At 41.5% G+C, this 25239-nt stretch overlaps 1 long non-coding RNA gene across 19 annotated transcripts in view; it reads right to left on the bottom strand.

The window, feature by feature from the left end:
* LOC144691537 (uncharacterized) overlaps window positions 1-17803 on the bottom strand; it is a 69347-nt gene extending 51544 nt beyond the window's left edge. For 5 of the 19 annotated variants that reach the window (XR_013579163.1, XR_013579166.1, XR_013579153.1 and 2 more), the window contains exons 1-2: window positions 17569-17797; window positions 17365-17433 (exon numbers count right to left, since the gene is read on the bottom strand). This is a non-coding gene — a long non-coding RNA (uncharacterized LOC144691537). The other 14 variants (XR_013579160.1, XR_013579155.1, XR_013579159.1 and 11 more) reach the window with 10 other exon arrangements.
* Window positions 17804-25239: the final 7436 nt, after the last annotated feature.

Here is a 25239-nt window from a genome sequence, read left to right as displayed (position 1 = left end):
TCATCCTTGTTTTTAAAATCCCTCCATGGCCTTGTTCCTTTCGATCTCTGTAATTTCCTCCAGACTTCCCAGAAATTTGCACTCCTCAAATTCTGGCCTTTTGAGTATCCTTGATTTTCATTGCTCCACCACCATTGGGAGCCATGCCTTCAGATGTAAGCTCTTAGGAAATTCCCTCCCTAAGCTTCTCTGCCTCTCTACATCTCCCTCCTCCTTTAAGAAACTCCATGAAGCCGATCTCTTTGGCCAAACATCTGGTCATCATTCATTTTTCTAATTTTAATATTCACAATTGATGATACCTACTAATAAAGAATTGCTGCAACTTTTCTTTCATGCTTAAAGCAGAAGCACTACACAATTGAATGTTGAAATATGCAATCAATATGTTTGCAAGTAATAAGTAAATAGAAAATAAATGAGGCTTTTTAAAAGTTATTTTACATGCAGTGTCCCTTCCATTATATTTTATAAAATATGAAAAATTAGGAAGGCAAAGAAGACCTATGAAAGTGAATTAGCAAGGAACATAAAATAGAAAAATATTTTACAGGCAAATCAATTAAAAAAAAGGAAGGTTGTGCTGGGAAAAGGATCATTAAGGAATAGACAGGATAATATCACAGGTATGATAGAAATATTAAATAATTATTTCACTTCATTATTTACCAGGGAGTTGGAACAGGTAGATATGAAATTGAATGATGAGAGGAGCAACATGATTAATACTATGATGGGAGTATTTGCATAGAGATTGCTTCTATGTAACCAATGTTATAGTGCAAGTTATTCCAGAACTGCCTCCATCTCTTCTCCGGATCCACAAAACAATTCCGCTTTAAATACAGGGTACATCCCATACATATGGGCTTCCTTAACTCCTCAGACCACAGGAGCTACTTCACTAATTGCTTCCTTGACAGTGTCTCTGAGTACTCTGATGGCAAAATTTCTTTGTTGATAATTTTAGTAAAAGTAAACATTAAGACAGAACAAAATAAGCAGTTATAAATGTGAGAAATTCACATCCCTCCATTATTATGTCAATACAAGCACCTCCAGAACACACTTTGTATCTTCTTTAGCTCACAAAGATGTAGCGGTAATCACTTTTTAAGTCTGTTATTTGGTGATGATGGTGGCATTTTTGTACATAAATAGGAAACCTAGGATACAATTTTTAAAATGCTATAGTATTCATGGAGGTAGTATTTAACAAATATTTCACTGCTTTTTAACAAACACATTGTACAATGACGTAAAATGAACATGCTACATTATCACATCACTTTATCACGTAACTTTTGCACAATCATCTAACAAAAGTGGCTCACAACTCTTCTGGCTTTTCCCAGTCTTCAAACAAAGTAAGATTGCCAAACTTTATTCATGATGACAACAGCTCTTTAAATATTATCTAAACAACGAAGTCCAGCATTATCACTATAAATGCTTGTACACTTAGAAGTAGATTTTCTGTAGGGAACACCCTGCTTGTGAAGAGAATTCAACCCTCAAATATTAAACCAGTTTGGCTGTCACAGCAAGTACTATGATTGATATGATACGCAATGAAACAACTGCTCAGACGGGAACAAGCATGTTCGTATTCATTAACACCAGCCAAGGTAGACTTAAGTGGAACAAACATGTAACTTACTTTACAATATTATTCAGCTGCAAAGAATTTCCAACATCAGGTGATCAGACAGCCACTGATAAAACAGTGAAACTTTGATGCACTGGGCAATTTAGAATCATAGAGTTAGAAATTGGTTAGCCCTATCTTTTGGGCACTGGGCTCACAATTCACGACCTGCCCATGCTCATTCAGATTGCAGTGGGCAACATGCAAACTTGGTGAATGATTGTGGTGTTGAGCCAAACATATCCCACACTGCTGCGTCCTCCTGAATGCTGCCTCTGGGCTCTGTGCACAGCAGGAGGGTCCAATAGCGTAGTTTGCAGACCACATGGTCCAGCTAGCCCACTCTTCTTAAAGACAAGCTGATTCTTAAAATGAAGCTGCATTCAACAATATTGCTGCAATATAAATTATTGAAAAGTGAAGACCAGGTCAGACAGAGGGATGCAGTGTGACGCATGTGGTGCTAGAGGCATTACTGGTGCAGGTGGACAGGAGGAGAAATGCTATGAATCTGCAAGGGACAAAGAGACCCTCAAAGGGCACCCTTAGAAGGGAGTGCGAGCAGGTGTCCAGGAAGGTCAATTCCCAGAGTCTGGACCTGAGGACTTGGCAGCAGTGCCACAAGAAGTCAAGCCTCATGATGCATTATTGCCTGAGATCCCAGACATCCATTAGAGTCTCGGGAAAATATTGCTTGATTAACGTTTCTGGCTCTCTGATCTCTTCTGTCAATTGCACAGTGTGTATTTACACAAGATAAAGAGGCTTCACGTGCTTGCAGTTTAAGTTATTGATAACTTAAAGGGTCTGGGTGATTGACACTTTTATTGTGTACGGTAGTAAAAAGTTTTAAGAAAATGGAAAATTATCAATGAATTACTTTTTTAAAAGCATTTTTTAATACATTATATTGTACGATAGGTTTCATTGGTTCTATACAGTGTATAGTGGATGAATGGCATGGAAGTGCCATACTTTGGCATGTGAGTCATGAGAGGCCATAGAGGGTGAGTGGGGGGGCGGTATACGAACAAGGAGCAGGAGTAGGCCATTAAGCCCCTTGAGCCTGCTCCGCCATTTAGTAAGATCATGGCTGATCTGATAGTTACCTCAAATCTGCATCCCACCTACCCCGGATAACCTATCACCCCCTTGTTCACCAAGAATCTATCCACCTCTGCCTTAAAAATATTCAAAGACTCTGCTTCCACCACATTTTCAGGAAGAGAGTTCCAAAGACTCACGACCCTCTGAATGAAAAAAAATTCATCTCATTTCTGTTTTAAATGGGTGACCCTTTATTTTTAAACAGCGACCCCTAGTCCTAGATTCTTCCATAAGAGGAAACATCCTCTCCATATCCACCCTGTCAAGACCCCTCAGGATCTTGTATGTTTCAATCAAGTTGCCTCTTACTCTTCTAAACTCTAGCGGATACAAGCTTAGTTTGCTCAGCCTTTCCTCATAAGACAACCCTCCCATTCCACGTATTAGTCTGGTAAGCCTTCTCTGAACTGCTTCCAATGCATTTACATCCTCCCTTAAATAAGGTGACCAATACTGTACACAGTAATTCAAATGTGGTTTCACTAGTGCCTTGTACAATGGAAGCATAACCTCCTTAATTATGTATTCAATTCCCCTCGCAATAAATTATAACATTCTACTTGCTTTCCCAATTACTTGCTATACTTGCACACTAACCTTTTGTGATTCATGCACTAGGACACTCAGATTCCTCTGCACCTCAGAGCTCTACAATCTCTCACCATTTAGATAGTGTGCTTCCCTTTTGTTCTTCCTGACAAAATGGACAAATTCATGTTTTCCCACGTTATACTCCATTTGCCAGATCTTTGCCCACTCACTTAACCTATCTATATGTTTTTGTAGCTTCCTTTTGTCCTCTTCACAACTTAATTTCTGCCTTTCTTTGTGTTATCAGCAAATTTGGCAACCATCCCTTCAATTCCTTCATCCAAGTCATTTCTATAAATTGTAAACAGTTGAGGTCCCAGCACTGATCCCTGTGGCACAGCACTCGTTACATCCAGCCAACCTGAAAAAGACCATTTATGCCTACTCTCTGCTTCCTGTTGGCCAGCCAATCTACTATCCGTGCCAATATGTTGCCCTCATACCATGAGCTTTTACTTTCCGCAATAAGCTTTGATACCTTGGCGTGGGGGCCATGAGGAGCATTGGGGGTGGATGGGAGCCATACATTGGCATTGTGGGCATAAGAGGTCATTGGGGATGGGTAGGGAGGCATACCTTGTGAGTGTGAGGGGTGAGGGCTAGAGGGCTTTACTTTTTTCAGTATAACTGGGACAAAGTCCCACAGCACTGAGGTGGGTCTTTTAAACCGTCCGCCTCGGCACCCTGCAGCCTGCATCCGCCCCAGCAATGAAAATCCTCTCTTTCCTCGCATTTTCTCCAGAGGCTAGCAAGCTGAGACGGGAATTTTCCCGACTCCCGCCACCCACCTGGAGGATGAAAATCCAGCCCTATGTTTCCGCCTATGTCTTTTTATTAACTTATGTATCCATTTACTGGAAATGAAAGTGATGTTAGAAAAATCTGCTCCAAGTGCTGTTTAATTCCTTCCACCTGACTCGTATGTTGATTTGATGTGATACCTTTCAAGCTAAAGCAAGAAAAGAGAAGCATTAGAAATGGAATAAAGCATAAGGAAGCTTGCATTTCCTACTCATGTAAATCAAAAAAAGAACAAAGAGACAGGTGAAAATTTTTAAATCCGCTTTTGAAAAGAAGTGACTGGACTTCTAAACATAAAAGCACAAGTAGAGTTCCATTTCTAAAAGGTTTTATTAATTCAAAATGATTCTATTAGCTAAGTAGAGGGGAAAAACAAAGATTCTGTAAGTGGTGAACATTTTAGCCCAGTTATGAATCACTGTATCTTACGGTAGATGATGGTTTAAAATTCTTATCATGGTTTCATATGAATCACCACAGTTGAGAGAAGGGAGGGCCTGTCAATAACCATCGGAGCAGCCGGCAGGAAATGATTACCGCTGGGAGTTTACCTCCCTCGCCACAACCTTTCACTAATTTGCAAATTAATGTTATAAAACTTTTCTCAAAACCAATCTCGCTGCATTTATTGATGGGAAAATAGAGGGAAATTTAACTTTTATACTCTTCTGCAGTAGGCCAGCTCAGTTATTTGCATAAATTTTCCAGGCACAACAAAATAAGTACAAAATTTTGTATTAAAAATTACTGTTTCCAGGGATTAATGGGGCTTTTAAATCACACAATAATTCATTGAAAATTGAGAATAGACATTTTTTCTAACCTACTTAAGTTCTCTCCTGGAAGGGTCATTTAGAGGCCTGGACTAACTATCTAGAGAATGTGAGTTCAAATCTCATCATGGTGACTTGAGAATTTGAATTGAGTACAGCCTTAAATCTTAACCACCACTCCCATTTTCTCTTGGACAACAGATATTGATAATATGGCTGCACCAGAGCCTCCAGCAGTAGAGCGGCTGTGGCTTGGAGCTCGGGGTGGCGATCCTCTACCAGAATATGGCTGATTTACACCCCTGGGGTCTACTTGCCTTTCCTCCGCCACATCTCGGGCTACAGTAATCCTTTCCACTTTGCCAAATTTTCCATGCTTCCGTCCCCTTCCGCTATAATCATTTTCACCTCCAATGAAACCAACTTTTGTCTCTTTACTTGTCTCATTGTCATCCCTTGCATCATCATTCCTTCTGCCATTGAATCATTCCTGCCCTTCATCCTATCTTAGGCCTTTTCCTTTTGTGCTTTTCCTGCTCATCTGTTCCCTGGCTCTGTGGTTCATCTTAAATTTCTTCCAGTTCTGATGAAAGGTCATTGACCTGGATTGTTAACTGTTTCTCTCTCCACAGATGCTGCCAGATTGGCTGAATGTTCCCAGCATTTTCTAGTTTTGTTTAGCAAAATAAAAATCTGGTGTCAGTAAAAGTGACCATGAAAGCATCAGTTTGTTGATAAAGTAGAATTTGTTACGAAGGGTCACTCACCCCCTTTGCTCATTGCCTGTATACGTTTGATGTGCCTCTGTAATGGCTGGCCTCGGAAACAGTGGCCAAATGGCTAGCAGTGAGGTAGAGCAGCAGCAACAGTAAAGAAGTAGGTTGTTGTTAAGACCAAAGCAAAATACTGTGGATGTTGGAAATCTGAAATAAGAACGGAAAATGCTGGAAGTACTCAGCAAGTCAGGTAGGACCTATGGAGAGAGAAACAGAGTTAATGGGCAGAATTTTACCGGCCCTGGAGCAACAAGCTGAGATAGTATTGGGGAGCTGGACTGGGACGGCTGTCTGACTCAGTTCTGCAGCCGGGAAAGTTTCTCGACGAAAGGAGACAGGCAGCCAATTTGAATAATTAAAGGCCCAATTAACAACAATTTTCCCAGGCTTCCTGGGAGGAGGCCTCCGGCAGCTTTAGCCTAAACCTAGCCCTCACCTTAAACATAATATCAATTCTCCTGACCTGAAACCACAGAGATTTTTAGGTAACAGGACCATCATCAAGAAGTAACAGAAAAAATGTCAAGAGAGACAACAATGAGAAGAGAATGGTGAGTAGATCATTAGACCATTTTCCTTTGGCGGTGGAATCCAGGAAAAGGTAACAAACTTAAAATTAGAGTGAGTCAGGAAGTAGCTCATCACATAAAGGATAGGGGAACTCTGGAATTCCCTCCCCCAAAAAGCTGTTGAGGTTAGTCCAAATAACATTTCAAAAATGAGGCTGACGAGTTTCTATGAGGCAAGGCTACTCAAGGCTATTAAGGATTCTGCGACTAAGGTGTGGGGATTGGGTGGGGGTTGGGGGTGGTAAGAATTACAACACAGATCACAGTAGGCAGAGATCCAGTAGTAATCTATGGCCATACTTCCTGTTGCTTATAGCTTTAATGCTTCAGAGACTTTTAAAGGTGATCACTGCAACAGATTATTCCTTCCCATGGAGCAAGAGTGCTCCTGACTCCAAAGGAGTCACAATCAGCCTCCACCCCCATATCCTGCTCCAATTGTCCCTGTGGGAATAATTGGGAAGACGCTACTTGCAGAATCTTATCAAATCTTAATTCATATCAATGATATTAGGCATTTAAGCCAACCATTTGAGCATCACAATAGAATTAGAACCAAGAAAAATATTTTGATTTTATAAACATTAATAGTTAAAAAGTAAAACTTAGGACAATTTGGGAAACAGTGGAGTCGAATTGTTTGGTGCATAGAAGTTACTCTCCAGTACAGGCTAAAAAGCTGGGAGATACAATTAAACTAACGAGTTACAGCATTACTGCAGATGAGATATAATTATAAGGCGACAAGTTAAAAAGGCAGACCCCATTATAACTGTGCATGTAGGAATTACAACAGAAAAAAAATGAGCCAAAAATGTATCAAATTGTGACAGAAATTCAGGTTGTGTAGATAGGAATGTGTTCAAATACACTTGTTAATGTACCTATATTACAGAGTGAAAGGTTTTTTTATATGCTGCTTTGGTCTGTTGTCTAACTAGATCATTGCTTCTGAAATGAACATTGATTCTGGCCTCACAAGGGAAGTAAAAAAAAATTAAAAACTCACCTTTTAGACCTCGCCAACACTGATCCTCTTTCTCACTGGGCTGGCCTAATGGAAAACTCATTGCTGCTTCCCACTCAGGCCACTGAATAAATGGTATAAATGGGTCCCAGTGAAATAATCAGGACCTGACTGCGTATGTTAAAAACACCCACCAGCCTTGGCCATGTAATTGAAGTTATTTTGACCATATCACCACTTGGTTTCACTGGACAGATGCAGTTAAAAATCATCCTCTCCAATCCTGCCAAGTAAACTAGATCAAGGTTCCCTACTCTCATCTCGCATTGCTCCCTAAGTTTCAAGGAGAGGGAACAGATGCTCATTTGTTTAGACTAGACAGGATTTGAAATCAGGCCCTTGAAGTGAATGGACATTGTGTTAGACCACCACCCACTCCCAAAAGAGTGGCTGTAAAATCTAGGCTGCAAAGAAGTTTAAAATAAAAGGATGGCCATGTTTGTTGGAAAGATGATGAGTTCTGTGCTGAATGGAAGGTCAGTGTTTTGGCTTGTGCAAATACTCAAAGCCTGCTTTGAAAGAATACATCACTTGAGGTGACGTCATTGGATTATACACATTGCTGACATGACAAAAAGCCTGGTCCTTCTCACTTAGCTCTGAGATGATGTAAATTCCCAGTCAATGTAGGGCTGAGTTCCTTTATAAATGTTACATTGACTATAATATCTAGTCAACAGTAGGGAAAACATACAGATACTTAGATAAAATCTGTAAAGGATAGTGCAATGCTTGCTCTGCGCACTAACCATGTACTTGACTACACGCCTTCAGAACACCTGTTCTGCCAGCAGTAGCTGCTCATGTTATACCAAAAAAAAAGATGTTAGCCTCTTCTTGATTATCATTTAAATAATAGACACCTAAATCTGCTGTGCTTGATGGAATGGTCAAAATTGGGATCATTTACATGAAAACTAAATTGTATAAATTATCTTTAAATTGATTGGCACTGGCCAAACATTTCCTTGGGCATCTGCTGGCATAGACAGAAGCTCCCACCTGAAACAGAGGAGGTTGAATGGTGATGATGTGAGAGCAACATCAGAATGTTTATTCTGTGTTTTACCTGTGCTCTCTTCAATGGCTGCATCTCTGCTCATGTTTTATTTCTCAGATTCTGTTCCAATCGACTACACTGTATTCCTCAGTTGCCATGGGCCAGATTTTCATGGAGGAGACGGGAAGGTCTTCTTTAAAAAAGCCAAGGTCAACATATTTTAGCTCTGGGGAAGCTTGGAGAAGGGGCCTGCCATCTCCAGAGGCAGGCCTGAGGTGACAAAGGAGGCGGGAAGATGTCCAGGCTGGCAGCTGGAATGCATGTCTCCATTTACTTGGACATGGGCCCAAGTTTATTGAAGAATGTCAGGCCCTCAAATCCTCACTCCCCTCAATCCCCCCCAACCACTCCACATCCCCTCTCCATGCTCCCTATAATCCCAAGCCCAATCCCAATGCTCTCTCATATTCCTTATGCCACCTCCATGGTCCCATAATCCTCATGTCCCCTCATATTTCCCAATTCACCTCCATGCTCCCTATGTATCCTCCATTGCCACTCACCCAGTATCCACTATGGAGAGGCCTCAGGAGCCATGAGGAGATGAAAAAAAATTCTAACAATCTAATAGAACTTTCACTTAAACAATTGATACTGAAAATATTCCCATTCATAAAACCCATTCAAAAATTTAAATCCCCTCAATTTGTTAAAAAACCACCAATTTCTCTAATCACATCACGTATAATCCTTTAATAACCTCTTAAAACTGTCAATTTAAATGTAAACACAGCCCCCTGCTGACATAAGTGGTTTTGTAGCTTTTGAAACTCAGCCCGACATTCACAATGGGCTCTGCTATAATCAAACCTTGGAAAATTTAAACAATGGAGTCTATTGGAACTTAAATGGGCTTTTTTTCTAAGTTGCACCAGATGTCCTGTCAATCAAAACAATCCAGGAACAGGTGGGGGCTTTTCTTTCTCTAAATAAAAGCTGCTAAAGGTTTTTTTTTTCATTTTAAAAGGGCTCTGAGCATTTATATCACTTCAGGTTATTACTCTAGAGATCCAAAGCTGTGTTTTATTCAGTTTTGAATGCATAAGAGCATCTTTCCCAGTGAGAGAATGAACCCAATGAGAAAAGCACTATAATGCATCTGAACACTTACACAATACTGATCAATGTTTTAATGCTGGAAGATTGGGAAACTTTTAAAGATCAACAAAGGGTTACTGAAAAAGTAATAAAAAGAACAAAGGTAAATTATGAAAGAAAACTAGCGCAAAATGTAAGAACTGATAGGAAAAGCTTCTACAAGTATATAAAAGGAAAGAGAATAGCTAAAGTGACTATTGGTCCCTTGGAATGTGAGACTGGGGAGTTAATAGTGGGGTACGCAGAAATGGCAGAAATGCTTAATCAATATTTTGTCACAGTGGAGGACACTAGTACCACCCCAATAGTAACAGGTAGTGCAGAGGGTATAGAGAAGGAAGAACTTAGAACAATCACCATCACTAGAAAAAAAGTATGAGCAAACTATTGGGATTAAAGGGTGACAAGTCCCCAGGACCTGATGGCCTACATCCCAGGGTCTTAAAGGAAGTGGCAGCGGAGATAGTTGTTGCATTGGCAACAAAATTCCCTGGATTCTGGAAAGGTTCCAGTGGATTGGAAAAATGCTAATATAAATGTCCTTATTCAAAAAGGGTGGGGGGGAGGCAGGACACTATAGACAAGTTTGTTTAACGTCTGTCATTGGGAAAGAGTTGGAATTCATTATTAAGGAAGTAGTAATGGGGCATTTGGAAAGTCAAAATGCAATCCATCAGAGTCAGCATGGTTTTATGAAGAGTAAATCGTGTTTGACCAATTTACTAGAGTTCTTTGAAGATGTGACAAGCAACGTGGATAATGGGGATCCTGTAGATGTAGTATATTTGGACTTCCAGAAGGCCTTTGATAAGGTGCCACATAAAAGATTAACACACAAGATAAGATCACATGGAGTTAGGGGTAATATATTAGCTTGGATAGAGGATTGGCTAACCAACAGAAAGCAGAGTCGGGGTAAATGGATCCTTTTCTGGATGGCAAGCTGTAACTAGTGGGGTGCCACAGGGTTCGGTCCTTGGGCCCCAACTATTTACAATCTATATTAATGACTTGGATTCAGGGATAGAAGGTACTATAGCTAAATTTGCAGATGACACCAAAATAGGTGGGAAAGTAAGTTGCAATGAAGAAATAAGAAATTTACAAATGGATATGGACAGGTTAGGTGAATGAGCCAAAATTTGGCAGATGGAGTTTAACGTGGATAAGTGTGAGGTTATCCATTTTATTCGGAAGAATAAAAGAGCAACTTATTATTTAAATGGAGAGAAACTTCAGAATGCTTCAGTGTAGAGGGATCTGGTCCTCTTGCATGGAATCGCTGAAAGCTAGTATGCAGGTACAGCAGGTAATAAGGAAGGCAAATAGAATTTTGGCATTTATTGCTAAAGGAATAGAGTATAAAAACAGGGAAGTTTTGTTGCAACTGTACAAGGCATTGGTGAGACCGCACCTGGAGTACTGTGCACAGTTTTGGTCCCCTTACTTGAGGAAGGATGTAGTTGCATTGGAGTTGGTTCAGAGGAGGTTCACTAGATTGATTCCAGAGATGCGGGGTTTGTCTTATGAGGAGAGATTGAGCAGTTTAGGCCTATACTCGCTAGAGTTTAGAAGGATGAGAGGAGATCTAATTGAGGTATATAAAATGCTAAAGGGGATAAACAAAGTAGACATGGAGCAGATGTTTCCCCTTGTGGGGCATTCTAGAACAAGAGGTCATAGTTTTAGGCTAAGGTGTGGTAGATTTGAATCAGAGATGAGGAGGAATTACTTTTCTCAAAGGGTCGTGAATCTGTGGAATTTACTACCTCAGAGTGCAGTGGATGCCGGGACGCTGAATAAATTTAAGGAGGAGATAGACAGATTTTTAATTAGTAATGGGTTGAAAGGTTATGGGGAGAGGGCGGGAAATTGGAGTTGAGGCTGAAATGAGATCAGCCATGATTGTAATGAATGGCGGGGCAGACTCGAGGGGCTGAATTGCCTACTCCTGCTCCTAGTTCTTATGTTCTTATGTAATGGTCAACTTTCCTTGCAGGGCAGTGCCTTATAAATCAATCACTGCTGTAAAAACACATTTAACTTATAACACAGCATCCAACTATTGAAACTGAAAGAACATTTTTTTTGTATTGCAAGCCTGTCAATGAAAGTATTCCCAGGAGCAGGTGGCTGTTCTTTTTTGGTTCCCCACTTGGGACTAGGGCTTGCCCATGGTTCATGACTCTTCTGAGAGGCCATGGACCACATCTACTTATTGATTGGGCTCGACTCCACTAACATTGCATGGGGTTTAAACTGCCCACCCCTCAACGGAGCTGGTAAGGGCAGGAGTGCTGTGTGTCAGCTGACTGCCCGCACCCTTATCTTACGCTAGTGAATATTGCCAGAAACGGGAGTGCAGGTGGGAATCCCCCAGAATTGGATCCTGGTTGCCATTTTTAAAGGGTTCCCGAGTCGTCCCTATTTGGCGAAAATCTGGGCCTATGACTCTGTTCTGCCACTCAATCTTTTTTAGTTTGAAGCAGCCATTTCCTTACTTACCTACGTACTTCTCTTACTTACAGAGCTTCTGTCTGTATACTGATGGCTTCTTAGCTTTATACTGTCACTGTGTTGGGTTCTAGGCAGAAACCTGTGGAATCCCATTTCTCGTCTGCCTACTGGTCTTTACTGTAACTTCTGCCTTTGCGGCTGTGATTCACTGAGACCATATTCTCTGGTGGACTGCTTCAGTTCAATTGCCTGTCCTGCTCATTCCCTGAGATTTCCACTCTATTCTGGGCTACATCTGATCCATTGCTACTGGCTGCCATCCTGCCTGAATCATCTCTGCTTTGCGGCTATCGATTTGCTTCCTATGGTCGCTGACTCTGTACTGCTCCACTCATCCTTCAGGATTCCTTTCTCATCCTTTGCTGAATTGGGAATGGACTGGCTGCACAGGATCCTATTGCTACTTTTTTGTCTGCTCACCACTAGCCTACAGCTGTTCCTTGGCTCAGGTCTTTCACCTGAGCTGATCCTATGGCTTTACCCTCTCCTGACTTCCTAGTCTCCCTTGCTCTGTCCTTGGGTTTCACAACTTGTTCATCTGCTGGCTTATCAGTTCCACTGGTCTGCACTGCTAACACCCAAGACCATGCTGCACCTTGTACCCAGCATACCTGGAGGATCTCACCTAATCAACTTCTTTCAATTCTCAAATCATACCTCCCACTATTGCCCTCTTGGATTTCATTGTAGACCAACATTCATCAGTCCTCTCTACCTTTCCTTCCACAATGGCCATTCAATCAAGAAACTTGCCTTCCATAACCCTATTGAGGATGATGTCATCCTGGCTTTGACTCAAACAAGGTTCCTTGATGACAATGCCTTGCCTCTTATCAAAGCCTTCTTGCTTGGTTATATTTTCCACCTCCTGCCCTGCTCAAACCACCTTGATTGTGGTATGGCCTTTATTGCCAATTCACATCTTGCTCTCCCCACCCCCACAACCTCCCACCACCCTGCTTCACCTCACTCTTCTTCACCTCCGTTGAGTACCTTACCTGCTCCACACATCTTCCCTCTCTTGTAAATTCTTATTTTCTGCAGTCTCCTAAATCCCTTTGTGAGTTTCTCCCTAATATATCCCCCTTCCTTTCCTCCCTTAGGCTCTGCACTGAGTGACGTTCAATATCAGTTCCTCTTGTCCCCATGTTCTTTGAACTCATTGCCTTCCTGTACTCCTTAAACCTCTCCTACACTCTCCTATTCATACATATGATCACCCCCATCACCTCACCAATTCCCTTGGCCTCTCTATTCCTGGGCTTTTGATCGCTAACAAGAGCATCACCAATCATTTTCCTGCATCCGGTACCACCACATTCCCATATGCCCTTCCAATACCATTTCTTTCTACATCTCCCTGTAAAAAAAATCCTCCTAAATCATTTACAGCTGCAGTTTCAAACTCTCAACTGTTTAGGCATTGGCCCACCATTTACTACAACATCTCTGCAACTATCCATTTGTTCAACTATTATTTCACCTACTCTTTTGATACTCTTGTCCCTAGCAAAATCTTCCCATCCAGAATTAAGCGCATCTTGCACACAGTTGGCTTAGCCAACCAACACCAGATCTGAGTGCATCACATCAATCTCCTCTGGGCTTCAGTCTCCTCCATCAAAACCATGCAGTAAGCTAGGATCATTGTCCAGATTTAGAGGACTACCCTAGTTTGGTTTCATTTTTAGCTACCTGAGCACAGTCAAAGCAAACCTAACAATTTGTTCATTAGCACCTGGTGTCTCCAAAACATTCATTCATGGCCCTCTCCACAACCTCGACATCCCGGAACATTGAGCTTCCAACCTATATCCTTGCCATCATAAAGTCTAACTTCCATTTTTGTAAAAACATTCATCTCAATCCACGCTTCAGGACATCTGCCACTGATCATTCATTCTCTTGACTATTCCAAAGCTTGGTTGGCTTTCTATCCTCCACAATCTATAGATCTGAGATCAGCAAACCTTCTGATGCCCATGTGCTATCTCACACCAAGTCCTACTTGTCCATCACTGCTGTGCTCACTGACCTACATTAGCTTCCAGTTCATTAACACCTCAAATTTTAATTGCTTTTTCTTGTGCTTAAGTACCTCCATGGCCTTACTCTGTAACCATCCCCCAGCCCTAGAATCACTATCAAATCAGCGACATCATCCAAACACACCAGGTTCCACAGCAGACTGATGACACCCAGCTTTACCTCACCACCACCTCCCTTGACCCCTCCAATGTCTCTAAATTATCTGATTGCTTGTCTGGCATCCTGTACTGGATGAGCTAAATTTTCTTCCACTAAATATTGGGAAGACCAAAACTATCACTTTTGGTCCGCACCAAAAACTTTGTTCCCCAGCCACTGACTCCATCCCTCTCCCTGGCAACTGTCTAAGCCTGAACCAGGCTGTTCACAATCTCGGTTCCGTACTTGATCCAGAGATGAGGTTCTGACTACATATGTGCACCATCACTAAGACAACCTATTGCCACCTCCGCAACATCGTCTGACTCTGCCCTTGCCTCAGCTTATCTGCTGCTGAAATCCTCATCCATACCTGTGTTACCTCTAGACTTGACTATTCCAATGTTCTCTTGACCAGTTTTCCATCTTCCACCTAGCATAGATTTAAACTCATCCAAATCCCATGTCCCAACTCACCATCACCCCTGTGCTTGCTGACAGACATTGGCTCCCGGTAAAGCAAGTTAAAATTCTCATCTTTGTTTTCAAATCCCTTGACCCTTCCTATTTCTATAAACTCTTCCAGCCACACAACCCTCCAAGATATCTGCGCTCTTCTAATTCTGGCTTCTAGGGCATCCCTGCATTTAATTGCTCCACATTGGTGACTGCATTCAGCTGCTAAGGTCATAGGTTTAGGGAGGAAATTTCAGAACCTTTCTGTATCTATACCTCTTTTTTTTCCTTAAGACACTCCTTAAAACCTACCTCTTTGACCAAGCTTTAGACCGCCTGCCCTAATAACTCTTGTGACTCAGTGTCAAATTTTGTTTGACAATGCTCCTGTGAAGCACCTTGGAACATTTTACTATGATAAGGATGCTATACAAATGCAACTTGTTGTTGTAGTGCACCATTGCCTCCCTTCATTTCATCTTTTCAGCTGTCCCATCAGCTTCCTAGACCCTAGACTCTGGAAATTCAACCCAAGTTGAATTCCTTCCAGGGGCTCGCAACCTCTCTGCCTTCCTCAGCTTCTCCGCCTCCCACTCCTCCTTTACAACCCTCTTTAAAACCCACCTCATTGACTAAGCTCTTGGTCACCTGTCTTAACGAATTCCTGTTTGGCATTGAACGTGGAGATAACTCGGTTAAAAATGAACAATTAAATTATTAAAAACCATCAAGGATATATCATGGCAAATTTAAAGTTGTTATTTTCATAACAGTGTTATGATTTGAATATTTTAAAATAGATTATCTGCTGCCTCCCACTGCTGCACTCCCTCTTTCCTCACATCTGCTTGGTTATACTTTGTCCCAATATTCCCTCCTCCACAGTTATATCTTAATTCATGCATTCCCTCCCCCATGAAATACTCTGACTGTCACGCTTTGTCTCCACTGCTGTTGCTTGATGCCCCACTTCCTCCCACTCTCCTGCCATTCTTCCTTTCCCACACTGCCTCTCACCAGCAAACTTCCTCCTCCACTTTGGTCAGACTCGGCTGCAAACTTTGCCTCAGCTTTCCTCATAACTACACTGTGAGTGGAAAAAAATCTCACAGAGGAAGATCAGCCCAGCCACTTCTTTCCTTCCCCGAGCTGCATAACCACCCAGCTAATGAGTGCCAGTAATTCCAACTGTAATTCAAAATTTGGGCATTGAATGAATGATCTGTGAATTCAAATCTAAATTAGTAGAGCTAGCTAGCTTTGAAGCTTTCCTCAAGATGATATTAAAAAGCAAAATAAAATAATGGAAATTATAACCATACCAGAATCTTTGTCAATTCTGTAACAAAACAATGATGCATTAAATAAAGGAGTCATTAATTGTGCAGAATGAGAATTTATCATTTCCAAATCAAGATGGATATTTGTATTAAAGTTGAAACAAGAATATTATTATGTTTCTTTCAAAAATACTATAAGAACAACAGATCAATTTCTCTAAGGTTGGTGAAGTTTTAAAAATTTGAAATTTGCAGAAAATCAGAAAAAGAAACTTAAAGCTCCACCAATGCCTAGGTGAGTAAATGTTCTCCAAGTAATGAGCCACACAAAACAACAAGGTTCGATTTGTGTTGTGTGGAGTTAACTGATCACAACTGGGCATTGGTATGGCATTACAATTGGACCGAATGCCCTAATTCGGAGAGCAGTAAAATTAGCTAGAGTTCCCACTCCTGATTAATATTCAATGACATTTCCAAGACAGTGCATTTGTGTGTGGATGGTGGGTGAGGACAAGGTTAGGATCTGCTGCCATGTCCATAGATGAACAGCCTACCGAGATTAGCTCTCGAGGCCAGCACGTGATAAAAGGCCACAGAACCATGCGCCAGGTTGAGTTATTATTCGAGGACAAAAGGAGAAAATTTCAGGATAAATAAAGTTAAATCTGAAAGTCTGCTTCCAGCATGGAATGCATGTCTTTACTGATGGCAAGTGCAGTGTTTCATAGAGTACCATGTACTCAGCCCATTACTGCAGAGGTAAGATGTAAATGGCTCTTATAAACAGTGTCAGTGCTCCACCACCAGATACCAGGGATTAGAGAATCCTTTTTCCTATCAGGCTGTCAGAGAAAACTGATGCAATTCTAAACCACCAGAGACTGAGCTCATGCCCACCAGTTCAGCAGGTGCCAAATACCCCATTCATATTAAAATAATTGAAATGTAATCTTTGTTAGTCTGACTACAGCTAAAGGTGACAGGAATTTGTTATTTCCCATTTGTAGGAAAATTTGTGGTGCAGTGTAGAAAACGGCAGCAACTATGTCCCTGTGTTCATGTATGCCAGCATCTATTAAAGGAACAGGCAAGCTGAAAACATGATCCTAAGAGCAAAATTCACAAAGGCAGGAATAAATCCCTGAAATTGTCCCATTTGTTAGTTCAATTATAATATCCAAATTACACTGGGGTTCAGAATAAAACAATATAAATGCAATGTATCATCTGATTTTTAAAAACTTTACATACGTGAGAATCTGTGTTGTAGGTCAGAAACAGAGAGCTCCATTCTGTACTCTTTAAACCAAATCTCTAATAATCACAATTATTAGCTTGTTCTTTAAAATGTAATCTACTTTATCATCTATGGATGCATATCAGAACTCTACTCTAGTTACTTTACAAACGTTTTTCCCACAAAGCCTTTTGCAGGTCTACAGAAGGCTACAGAAACGATTTTTAAAATTACCTTGTTGGACCCTCTGAAGTTGAGTCCCATCAGATCCAAATCTGGGTTATTGCACGCATCAGGGGCTGGCTGATTAGAACAGATCAAACTCATTTTGAGAATGCTGATAGATATTAAATTATTAAGATTATTTCCAGTTACATCACATTAAATAACAACATGTTCACAGGGATTTTCACTTAGCTCTATAAATAACAGCCTTACCTGTACTTCAGTGTGCCTGCTAGTGTGTCAGCTCTGCAGCAAATGAGTAAATTCAGTGACTCTGCACTCTAAAACACAGTCCCTCACCCCAAAGCCTCTGGAGTCAGGCTTTTGAATGTTTTATCTCCCTCAACTGAGCGCCTGAGACTGACCACCTGCTGGTAGGCACAGCTAACCTATAGAGTAACTCCCACCCCTTTGTCACATGGAAGAGTAAATTGCTGCTGCCTACACACTTGCATAGCATAATCCACCCACGCTAGCAACCTGCCTCACAAATACTGTCACCTGACCACATTCACCCTACAGCCAGCCCACCTGCTTGTGTGTTTTGCACAAAGATCAAGGTACTTCAAGCTGCCGTATCCTCTCCCAGAGTAACTACGTAGGCTGTAATCATAACCTATCGATAGGCAAATCTAGACACATCTTTGTCACACATTTTAACCACCTTCAAAAGATTCACATTTTATTTGTGCTATTGTAGCTAAATTGCATGTAATAATTTCTAAGCTAATTTTCTAGAGAAAAAAAAACCTCAGCCTTGTGCTACAAATATTTCAGCTGATCTTTATATTGCTCCCACTTGTCTGTAAGGCATGCATTTGCACTTCCAACATATTTGCAAGGTTATTTACACCTAATAGTTTGGGTGGTGTGGTTTAAACATGAATATTTTACTTGTGGTAGCAATCTGTTGGCAGGGAGTTAAGCAAAAAAAAAATCTGATTAAAAGCATTAAAAATGTTGAATAATTGCTCACTCTGTGCATTTAGGTAAATGAGACAAGATTTTGTAACCTGACTGGAAACTTAGATTGAAGCACAGTGCAAAGGAATTTTTCAGCTCTAAAGAAATCTGGGAACCATCCATATCTTTTTTTTAAATGATTGCTTACCTTGTGAATAGAGCCCAACAGCTATTGCACAGGTTAAGTTGGGTGGAGCTACATTGGTTCCTGGTAAGTGAATTGTCTGACAGTCAGGATTTCATGTTAATTCTGTGAGTAGAGTAGGATACCATGTAGAAGAATGGTAAATAAAACCACAGTGCTGCAGAATGAGGAGTGTCAGAATAATGAATACCATTCTAAGCTGGCTGACTAACTATAACTGCCAAAAGATAATGATTTTCCTCCCAGCACTGATGGGAAGGAGAAAGATCATTATTACCTCTTTGGATTATTTTCGAAAAATGGCTGCTATTTAGCAAAGGTGCTTTAGAAAGAGTTAATGCTAAGTAATCCATGAAAAATCTGAGTTTGTAATACTTTTATATTTGACAACAACTTGCATTTATATAGCACCTCTAATGTAGTATAATGTTTCAAGGCACTCCACAGGAGCGTAATCAGACAAAAGATTACGCTGAGAAAAAGGGGGAGACATTAGGAAATTTGACCAAAACCTTGGTCAAAGAGGTAAGTTTTAAGGAGCATCTTAAAGAAGGAAAGAGAGAGATGGAGAGGCGGAAATGTTTAGGGAGGGAATTGCAGAACTTAGGACCTAAGGCCAATGGTGGGGTGAAGGAAATGGGGGAATGCAGAAGAAGGCAGTGTTAGAAAAATGTAGAGTTTTTAGGGTTGTAGGGCTGGAGGAAATTACATAGATGGGTGAGGTGAGCCATGAGTGATTTGAACACAAGGATGAGGATTTATTAATCATGGAATTGGTGGACTGGGAGCTAATATAGATTAATGAGCACAGGGGTTATAGGTGAACAGGACTTGGCGTGAGTTAGGACACAGATGGTAGAATTTCGGATGTGCCACCTCATTAGAGCAGATGGTAGACAGGACAATTATTGGAAGGACAGGTCAATGGAAAACTCAGGAGAGGGAAGCAGAGGAGAAAATGGATGACAGATATAATGGACTGGATGCAATTGACCTTTGTGGACTGTGTAAGGGCAGCACAGAACAGAAAGAGGCGGAGATCCTTGGCAGTCAACATTCTGGAAAGAAGATGACACCAAAAGAATGAACGAACAAAGTGTATAAAGAGATTACACCAAAATAAAAAGTTTTCAAGCTCCTTGTTTTTCAAGTTATTACAATTTGCTTTATGAATCAACACTATTTCACCCCTGGACTTCTCCCGACAATACATCTTTCATACTAAAAGAGCTGATGTGGGAAAGAGGGGTTCCTTTTCATGGGACCATGGCACCAGTTCTGGGACAAGAAGAAGCTGTACTGGTGAAATAGACTCCAGCTGAACCAAGGTGGGACCCATGCCCTGGCGGAAAGGGTAAATAGAGACATGGCAAAGGCTTTAAACTAGTAAGGGGTGGGGGGAGTTGGTAGGGCTTGACAAAAAATGTAAGCAGCCTAAATAGGCCAGGAGAAGAAAGGAGAGAATTAAGTAAGGTGGGGGTGGGGGAGCAGATTTAGGGAATCATCAGAATGAGAGTCTAAACATAAAGTGAGAAGAAACCCCATTAAAATGAGTTAAAATGTCTGTACAGCAATGCACATGGTATCTGTAACAAAACAAGGGATCTGGAGGCAATCCTGCATTGGAGGAACCAGGCATAATAGGGATTACTGAAAGGTGGCTACAGAAAAATCAGGACTGGGGGTTAATCATTGCAGGGGAGAACATGTTTAGAAGAGCTAGAGAGGGAAAATGGGGATGTGGAATAGCTGTACTTATCTGGGATAACATAAAGGCAGTAGAAAAAGGAACACAGATATCAGCAAGTCAAAATAGAATCCACTGGGAAAGAGATTAAAGATGATAAAGGATCAATCACATTAACAGGTGAAGTCTATAGACCATCTAAAAGTGGAAAGGAGGTGGAGGAACAAATGTACAGACAAATTAGGGAATTGAGTAAAAAACATAGAATAATCTGCCCTGATATTAATTGGACAGATGAGGTAGATAAAGGGGGTAAGGGATTGGAGTTCCTACAATGTGTGCAGGACTTGTTTCTAACCCAATGTGTAAAAATCCCAACAAGGGATGATTCACCACTTGATCTCGTAATGGAGAATGAACCAAAGCAGATAAGAGGAGTAAAAGTATGGGAATTTGTAGGCAATAGTGACCATAATATAATATGCTTTACGTTGATAGAGAAGAATATAATTTTGATGAAAGCCAAGTTAATAGATTTGAGAAAAGCCGGTTTTGAGGATCTGAGAAGAGAACTTGGGAAAATGAAATGGGCAACAATTTAGAACAATGTAGAACAACAATGGGCAACATTGAAATGGAGTTCAACAAAGTATAGGAAAAATAAATTCTGCTAAAAGGAAGGAACAAGCTGAACACTAGTAGGAATCAATGGATGTATAAAGATGTAAGGGAACAATTGAGGGTTAGGAAAAAGGCATGCATTAAATAAATACACAACAGCGGAGTGAATAAGAGAAAATATGAAGGGATTAGGAGAGAAGTTTGAAAAACAATTAGGAAGGCAAAGAGGAACTATGAAATTAAATTATCAAGGAACATTAAACAAAATAGTAAAATATTTTGAAATAGAAATATAAACAAAGGAAGATTGCAATGGGAAAATGACCACTAAGAGATAGACAGGATAATACCACAGGTAATGATAGAGAGATGGTAGAAATATTAAATAATTATTTCACTTCAACATTTGCCAGGAAGATGGAACAAGTAAACATAACATTGAATGATGAGATAAAGGGTGAGATAAGTGCATTTAAAATAAAATAAACTAATCCAACTACTGAAAAAGGACACAAACCCCTGGTCCAGATGAATCGCTTCCATGTACTTTAAAATAATCTAGGGAAGAGATAGCAGAGGCTTCGCTACATATACTAAGTAATTCATTAGAAAAAACTTCCAAAGGACTGCCAGATAGTTAATATAATTCTTATATTTAAGAAGGATGACAGAACGTGTCCAGGGAGTTATAGACCAGTCATGGTGGTAGGAAAAATAATGGAATCCCTATTTAAGGAGAGAATAGAAGAACATCTAGAAATAAGGAATATAATAATAAATAGTCAGCATGGATTTCAAAATGGGCAATCTTACTTGACCAGCCTTATTGATTTTTTTGAGGAGGTAACCGAGAGTAGTCAATGACAATGCAGTAGATACAATTTATTTGGATTTTCAAAAGGCCTTCCATAAGATGCCACATAATAGACTAGTGAATAAGGTTAGATAAAGTGGAGTCAGGGAACAAGTGGCAGAATGGATTGCTAGCAGGCTTCAAGGCAGAAAATGGAGAGTGGGAGTTAAAGGTAGTTATTCAGAGTGGGAGGAGGTGGTGTTCTTCAAAAATCAGTGTTGGGACCACTGCTGTTCACAATTATATTAATGATTTGGACTTTAGCCAAAAACACAATTTCTAAGTTTGCAGATGATACCAAATTGGGGGGGATAGTCAATGCTAATTGAAGTAGGGTGACCAGATTTTCAAAAGTCAAAACCAGGACACAGTGAAAAGCATTGGAAGGCTGGGTTTACAGGATGACACAGATGTTGGGCGACCAATGGCAGGAGTCTGGGCAGTTGGTGGTAGGAGGTCATGTGATGACACCTCTCGGAATATGTCCGGTAACCTAATTAAGACACCCAATTATTGAAGAAAGCGGTTACGAACCACAGGCTTTTGTTTTAATGACGCTTCGGTCTCATTTTCTCAACAAAAAAACCTGAACCAAGGCTTTGTTTGTCAGAAGATCCCATGATCCTCTATTCCACTCTAACTTTACTGTGCAATGCACAATGGTAAGTATATCTCCATTTAAAAGCCTTGTTTATTTTCATTTGCATACTAGGTTCTAACAAGTCATTTTCAACCAAAAGTTGGATTTCAAACTGGCAAACATGAGAGATTTTGTTTGCATTCAGACCCGCAAGCAGGAAAGCACGTGTGTAGTTCTGACTGCCGTATTATAAAAAGGATATAGAGGTACTTGAGAGGGTGCAGAGAACACTTACAATGATGACACCAGGAATGAATGGGTATACATATCAGGAAGAGATGAACAGGCTAAGCCTCTTGAAAAAAGGCTGAGGAGTGACCTAGAGGTCTTTAAAATTATGAAATAGAGTATATACAGAGAAAATGTTTTCTCTTATGGGAAGAGGATAACTGGAAGCAAGCAACATAAAATACTCACCAAGAAATCCAACAGGGAATTTGGAAACTTCTTTATCCAGAATGATGAGAATGTGGAATTCATGACCACAGGGAGTGGTTGAAGTGAACAGTATAGATGAATTCAAGGGGAAGATAGACAGGCATATGATGGAGAAATGAATTGAGGGTTAGAATGGTAGATTTTGATGAGAAAATATGAGAAGAGGCTCGAGTGGATCATAAACACCAGTATGGACAGGTTGGGCCAAATGGCCTGTTTTTGGGCCATATACCCCATGTAATCCTATGTAAGCTGCAGATTGAATTCTATAGTTACAGTATGACAGTAAGATGTCCATTTTATGAAAGGCACTGATATATTTTCTCTGGGCTTTTATAAGAGGCTTCTTCCAAGTTGGAATGGATGCATTGGTTCAAATTCTGGAGAGAGCTTTGCTGTGAAAACCATTAATGCTTATCTCACGCTGGTTCCAGTACTTTCTCATTCTGTCATGATTGTTCCACACTAGTGCGATACCAAATGTGAACATGGGGCTGAGCCGGAGAATGTTCGTGTTTGATCTGAACTGCTTTCTCCTGTAAGTTGGGATGCCATTTAATACGTCATCTGTTGTGCGTGCTTGCCTATATATTGTAACATTTAACCTGGAAGTGGGAGTGCATACATCCATCTCTCTGATTGGCTAATTGCATTTCAATTATGAAATCAAATAGAATTTAAAATGCAGTCATGCAGGTTAATATTTTGAAGCTTAATATATTTCAAAATATTTTCTAACCCTGGAACCAAGGTCAAAAGCTAACTATTACAGATGCTGGAAATCTGAATTAAAATGCTGGAAACTGTCAGCTGGTTAGGCAGCATTTGTGGAGAGAAATAGAGGGTGGAATGATCCCAGGTTTGCATTAAGTGTGGTAGCGGGCGGGTAAAATGACAGTCGTGGTTGGCATTAATTATGCATTCCTGGGAAACACGCCGTTTCAATGGTGGGCGGGCTCTCATTCACCCACCACACCATCACCTCACTGCTTCATGATGCTGGCGCCATATTTAAAGTGCAGCCGCACACACTCCTCCCAATGCTTCCAGCCCACAACTGTTGCACAGAAGACAGGATTGCTCCGAAAGACAAAATGATTGCAGTCCCCCTGCTTCGGTGATGCATCCCTCAAACACCTTTTGAACGCCGTGGAGGCCCGCCATGATGTCCTGTACCCAGCTTTGGCTGCAGGATGGGCAGCTGCATCACCAACCCAGCATGGGAGGCAGTGGTTGCAGTGGTCAGCGCCAATGCCCTGCAAAAGACGACAGCCACCCAGTACTACTACAGGATGAATGGTCTTATCTATTCTTCCAAGGTAATTCACTCTTCTCCTCACTCTCAACTCACACACACACAAACCCATCACACATCCACAGGGATCTCACACCTCAAGGGACAACACCATTAACTCTCACACACACCCTCACATCTCCATCAGGCTCCTATCCTCTGGAGCTCGTATCCTCATCCTGTCCATGGCTCCGCTCACCAGGCAAACATTCCGTGCAGTGCCATGTGTCCTGCTCACACTCTCTCCTGTTTTCATGTAGAAGAAGCCTGTTCACATCAGCAGGAAGAGGTCCCAGACCGGGGGTGGAGTGGCCTACATTAGGCCCCTCACTCACTTTGAGGAGCATGCCATCGCAATGACTGGTGAGGACATGAATCCTGCCTGCAGTGACAGTGAGGTCAGCGGCAAATACCCTTGTGAGGATCCTGCACCACATCATCCCTCTTTCAACACAACTGTGAGTGCTCTCTCTCCTGCTTTTGACTCTGCTGACATGCACTAATTATCTCTACTTTGGTTCACAGGGAGCTTTGCCAAGCAACCGACACCCTCAGCCAGCCAGTCCCTCAGCTCCATCCACGTCCTCACCTCCAGCCAAGAGGACACCTCCTCCATTGAAGAGCTGGAAATAAGCAGCCTGGAAGACCCATCACAGCGCTTACCCACACCCTCCACCAGTGCAGAGACACACACCTCAGTGGGACCTAGAGCTAGAGCAGGCTCAGGTTCACAATCTGGTGGTCACCGCACGGACGCATGTCCGCAGCAGGAGGAGGAGGCAGGTTCGGCTGAGTTCCCTGGCACTCAGAGGACTGCTTGGGAAGAGGCAACTGTGAAGTCCGAGTCAGATGATGAGCCTCTGGATTTGGCCTTCCAACTCATCCTGGAGAATCAGCAGAAGGCGGGGGAACATCACACAGAGCTGCTGGAAGCCCTAAACAGAGTGGCTCACAAGTTGGAAGAGTGTGTCTGCCTGCTCTCTGATAAAGTAGTGCCTACACGTTTGTGTATGGAAGTCTCCATGGGGAGGATGGTGGACGCCATGGAGACCCTGGTCCAGCAGAATGCAGAGATGTGTGCAGACCTTCACTTCATCACAGGAATCATGGGTCAGTTCCTGCACTGGCAACACGAGAGAGAAAGGGGGCACCTCGATGTCTCTTCAGGTGCTCCTTCCCCTCAAGGAGTCAGGCTGGAGCCCCCAGGCATCCGAAGGGAGTAGAAGCGGCAGCTGGACATCCC

This window comes from Cetorhinus maximus, chromosome 16 (genome assembly GCF_964194155.1).
Source record: "Cetorhinus maximus chromosome 16, sCetMax3.hap1.1, whole genome shotgun sequence".
Classification (NCBI taxonomy): Eukaryota; Metazoa; Chordata; class Chondrichthyes; order Lamniformes; family Cetorhinidae; genus Cetorhinus; species Cetorhinus maximus.
The sequence above is the reverse complement of the archived record's forward strand: the minus strand, read 5'-3'. Positions and strand labels throughout refer to the sequence as shown.